The sequence below is a fragment of the Cynoglossus semilaevis genome, chromosome 12 (assembly GCF_000523025.1).
Source record: "Cynoglossus semilaevis isolate Cse_v1.0 chromosome 12, Cse_v1.0, whole genome shotgun sequence".
NCBI lineage: Eukaryota > Metazoa > Chordata > Actinopteri > Pleuronectiformes > Cynoglossidae > Cynoglossus > Cynoglossus semilaevis.
In genome coordinates, this window is record NC_024318.1 from 17636902 (window position 1) to 17642901 (window position 6000).

The window sequence follows — 6000 nt, forward strand, 5'->3', positions numbered from 1 at the left end:
GCTGGGAACTGAGCAACCACGATGCAGTACATGAGGAAAAAAAAATCATTAATGATGGCGACAATGCACTAACAGTTGTACTCCACAGTTTGTACGGTCAGGGGCCTCGTGTACGAAAAACATGGCGCGTGCGCCTTTTAGAGATTTATCAAAAATTATGTGTGGAAATGCGCAGGTCTCAATGGCTGGCGTAAAGCGTGCGCAAAGTGGTGAAGAAAATGGTATTAGCAACGCCAGCATTAGCGTTGTTAGAATTGCAAATGATGCAATCAGACAGGAGCAAGTATTTAGGCAATGCAAGGATTAGTTGCTAATGATGATAATTGGCTTACGGGCCGATCTGGTTTACCAAGGCCAGCGTTACAGGAATTGTACAAGGAGCCTGAAAATTGATCCCAAAATGGTGACTTTTGCAAAAACTCGCATATAAGCAGACTATGTTTTCATTTTTGCCGTGGTAGAATGCCTTACTCTTGCTGTGTGCATCAACAAAGAATTAGAAAATGATCTTGGTAAACGCTGTTTACGTTAAAATTGCAGATTTCGCAATCAAGACTACAAACTGTGGGGACTGGCATGTTTGCGCTAATATTGACAAATATTTACGTGTTTAGAAAACGAGTGCGCCAACCTGGAGATGCAGAGAAAGAGGCTGTGTTGCCGTATTTTCTGAATTTTGCAAGCCCCACTGCATGTAATTGAACAGCTAACCTGATATCGACCTCATATCCGTTTTGTCTTTGTGCCTCGAATCATTCCAAAATCTCTTCTTCCATTTCTGGAAATTGTCTCGTTTTAGGTCCTCTCTTTGGTCTTTTCGCATTTTAATCCAAAGTACAGTGGAACCTCGAGATACACATACCTCGGCATACGAGTAATTCGAGATACGAGCAAGATGTTAGGCAAAGTGTTGCTTCATTTGGGCTTAGAAACAGAAGCCTGAGAAGATGCAGAGCATTAAATTAGGATCAACTTTCACCAACACAAACTGCAACATACGATACCTCAATGCTGTGTTTGATCTCCTTTAGGTAAACAAAGCTACCAATGATGTCTTTTAAGTTTTTTTTGTTATATTTTTACTGTTTTTTTTAGGTTAGAAAAAAAATTTAAATCATGAAAATAATGAAAATATTAGAAATTAAAAAAATGATTTACCATAATATACCGCGATACAGTGAAACTGGAATTTTTGAGATTGGAATAAAAATAAAATCTGCATTGTACTGAGGGAGCCAAAGAAAAACCACGACATAGGCCACTGTATTACCAGGCGCTCAATAGTATTTCAACTGCAGGGTGGGTGTGTGTGAAAAAACTTCTATACTCTAGGGTGTAGGTGGGGGTCTGGGGGGGAGAAGAAGGCATGACAGAAAATAATTGAAGAACATTGTTTTAAGCTAATTTTTAAAGAGTTTAATTTATGTGGGGAGTGCTCTGGAATCATATCAATCATAGCCTAACAGTTTAAATACAGCCATGTGTTTCTACTGTTGCAGAAAAAAAAAAAAAATCACACGCATATGGGTAGATGGAGAGAAAAAGGAAGCAGGAGTAAAGGGGAGAGAGAGGTTGAGTGAGAGATAGAAATAACCAGTAAATAAACATTCCACACAATTTAGCACATCTGTGTTACAGAGCTCAACGTAAAAAACAGATGTAATAACTGAATCTATTTTTCTACCTGAGGTCAATAATTTAATAAAAGGCCAAGATTTTCATTTATATCAAATCCATTCTCACATGTTTTCTATCTCTGTCTCTGACATATGAACAGTAGAGACCACAACCATATGGTTTGTGGGTTATTATTAGATTAGTGTGTGGGAAAACAGCTCTTGGCCTTTGGAACTCTCCAGTTATTCTGCCGGATTTTGAACTGAACTCCAGCGAAGACTGCTGCATGTTTTAGTCGCGGCTCCCTCGCCATCCATCATTGTGCTCACCGTGCAGCTGTGCAGTGCGGTGCAGTGTGTGGCCCGTGTGCTTTCCAGATCTGAAACTCGCCGAGTCAGACATGCGGTGGGATTGTTCTTCTGCAACTCATGTTACTGTTGCTGCCTAAGCCTCGCTGTTCCTCATCAGTTAGATGTTCTAGGGTGGAAGCTAAATAAATATCCTGAATAATTAAACAGGAGCTGTAGGCAGAAACCTAAGACAATGACTTGAGATCTGTGCAAAACACGGCATGCCAAGTTTGGCATACTGTAGACAAATACATTATATACATGTTTGGCTTGGAATCAAAGGATACATGTGGAAAAAAAAAAAAACATATTTCCCCTCATACCATGAGCATGCAAAATTTTGGTAAAGAATGTCTAGATCAGAAAAAAAAGACCAATCTAAGACTGCACCTTATATGCATTTTTCATGAACATTATATATTTTTAAAAAATAAATAAAGAAACAATAGAAAAGGACAAATTCTTCCTCATTGCCAGTTAGGTCCCCATTTTGTCACTTTACCATGATGTACCTCACAAAGGGTCCATAACCCCTGGTTCGGGGACCGTTGCTGGTCAGTAGGTAACTGATTTACTTCATTCAAAAAGAATCCAGTCATATACCTTTACTTTTTTCATTTAACCATAATCTGGCAATGTTTCAAAACATTAGGTCATTCAGACTCTGATACTAGCGACTTCATTCAAAAAGAATCCAGTCATGTACCTTTACTTTTTTAATTTAACCAAAATTTGGTTTCAAAACATTAGGTGATTCAGACTCTGATACTAGAGGAATAAAATCTAAAATATGTTTTATTTTTAAATTTTAATACTCCTTCAAAGATGGTGCGGTATTACCGGTCCGCAGATAATAATACTGGTCGATCGGTCCTTGGTAAAAAAAAAAGTTTGGGCACTTCTGTCTTAGAGTATATTTAAGAACTAACACGTTTTTTTGGTCTAAAGCTTATCTTGACAATTCCAACAAAAAGTATCGGTTTTGTCAGAAATGGTTTTTACAGGTAAACAGAGAGGCAGATGTAGCAAAGATCCACCCAACTGAAACTGTTAGAGGTTTTTTTCAGTCAAGTGTCAGTCATGGATTTCCATCACATTTTAATGCATGATATGAATAACTAAAACGTGAGCAAAAACAAATACCTTTGAGCATAGATCACTGTGACAGGAACTACAACTCTGGAGACAGAACTGCACTGGAGATGATCCAGATAGTTTGGCTTCACTCGAGGGAGCTGTCATTGAGCCTGCCTTTATTTACATTATTTACAGTCACTCAGTGATAACAATACATATTGTCATGTAAATTTAACTATAACTATCCTTAATTTAAATTTCTTCTTTTTTAAAAAATCTTTGCTAACCTGTTCAATTTTTTTAAATGCATCCCAGTGTTTTAGAAGAAAGCACTGGCCTTTATCTATTATTCATGACAGTGATGGCTTAGTTGTTAAGGCAGCGGACTTGGGTCTGCAACACTTCAGGTTTGCGTCCACCAGCTGCCAAGTTACCACTGAGGTGCTCTGAGCATGGCAGCGACCCCACACACTGCTCCCTGGCCACTTAAAGCTGCCCACTGTTCACTTTGGTGATAAGCTAAACGCAGAGGTCACATTTTGTGGTGTGCTGTGTCACAATGACAAGTAGTTCACTTATTAGAAGTTGTAAACAGCTAATAGATTGTTTAAACGTAGCGGTGTTTAGAGTATTATTGATAAAATACATTATACCTTCTGCCCTGTGGGATCAACACAGAGAAGACTTGCAAAACTTCTTTGTATTGATGAATACACAGAGCAAGGCAGTGCGCAGTGTTTGCCGGATACAGCTCAGCGTGATGTAATGATCTGGGTTGTGCAGACTCGACAAAAGGAGATGTCATGCACTAAGGCCTGCTGATACTTGCCAAAGGATTTCACTCTTGAAAATTGGAGCAATGGCTCCCAAAATGGGGGGGTGCTATCCTAAATGGAGGATGTGGATATTTCATGTGGACAAAATGGTGATGGTAAAGTTGGAAACTGAAAATGACCCATAGGTGTCAGTCCAACTGTGTTTGGGTGTTTCAGGTTTTATGATCTTACTCTTAGGGGGCTAGTTGTCGTTTAAAGCTAGTAAGGTAATCTTTAACGAGAATCCAAGAAATAGTTGACATCGAAAGCAACTGGACAAAGTTCAGAACTGAAGAAGCCTCTTGGATGAGAGGCAAAACGTCTTAAAAAAAACCTACTTTGTCCAGTTGCTTTCGATGTCAACTATTTTTTGGATTAAATGACCTCGATGACACAACCGACACAGACATCTTTAACGAGTACTTTACTACTACTACTAAAATGATCGTGCTGTAATGGTAGTTCATTCATGAAATATTTCTAAGTAGCGTTATCTCAGGCATGGGCAAAGACGTGAAGCCTTTCAATCCAGCCCGCCAAACTTTTCCAAATTATATAATTAATTCATATCAACATTATACTTCTTTCTTTTTCCTGCAATACCCACGTTTCCCCAACATTTGCATTTTATAGGTATGAGCTCCTAAAAAACCACAGTGAAGAAACCAGGCAGGGAAATGTTTACAGCTGGTTTTATTTTTTTCTTCCCATTTATAGAAAAGTATTTCAATCCTAAAGGAAATAAATAGTTTTGTCTTGAACAAAAACTCTTCTCACTGACATTTTCACACTGGCCAACATAGCCATAAAAACAAACAAACAAAAAAAACTAGATACATGTAATATCCAAAAATGTATATAAATAAAATGAATATTTTTGCACAGAGAAGGTAGGAAATTGACTGAGTTTACATGGTTAACCCACTCTGTGAGGCCCATCTGTCTCCCTTCTCCCCCACTTGTGTCTGCTGTGCAATCAGTGTCATCACACTCACCTGTGTTCTGTGATCACCTGTTCATTAGTCTCACTGGTGTCACCTGGTTCCCTGGGTATATATACCACTCTCCCTCACTCAGTCTTTGTTGCATCGTTGTTCTGTGGCCATGCTTTATGTTCTGTCTCGTTGTCCATGCCATATGCTCATAGTTGTTGTTTGTAGTTCCTATTTGATACTAGTTCACGCTAGGTTCTCAGTCATCCAGGTCATCTTATCGAAAAAATATTATCCAAAAGGTTTCTTGAAGACATTTCACCTCTTATCCAAGAGGCTCCTTCAGTTTAGCCTCAAAGGCTAAATATCAGTTCAGAGGCTGCATACCTGAAACGGGAGTCGTTGCAGAAAACAATACACTAATAAGGGGCGATGGAGGTGTTGTGGACCACGCCATTATACAGTAGGTAGATGAAATATTGTGTCTTAATCCACCTCCTCTATTGAGAGATGGTTTCTCCAGATTGACGTAGCTGGCTTCCTTCACCCCTCTCTCAAACCATCTCACTTCTCTGGCCGAGGATATGTACATCCTCATCCACACAGTGTTTTTCTTTTCTCCTCAAGATGTAAATGAACAGCTGAGTTCTGCTCTGAGGAGCTGGTTCTTCAACCAATTGCATTCAACCAATCAGTTTTTTAACAGTCTCTTGTTAGACAGTTACAGCATTGGACAATACGCTGAGTTAGGTTTCATTCATTCATTCTATATGCGCCCCTCCCCCCTGAAATTGCGCTCCAGGAGTATCTAGTCACTAGATCCGCAGGTGCTTTCGAATACAAGTACTTGTAGTATTTGGATAAAATATTGGGCCCAATACTGGTATAGGTGTCACTACATCCCTAGCCTGTACATGAAGAGAAAACTGTTATTTAAAAGGCACATTTGTATTTGTTTGCAAATCCAATGTTATTGCACTGATGTCTACAGTATTTAAAAAAAATATATAATAATTATTGACTTTTGCACATATATATTTTATCTATTCGTGCGGCAGCACAGATGCAGTGTTGTTTGTATGATCACTAACAGGCAATGACAAATCTATGTATTTGTATTTGTCCGGGTTCTTGAGCAGTAACACTGCTTTTTTTTTTTTTTTTTTTTTTTTTGCGTTATAAACTTTTATACACCATCCACACACGCCC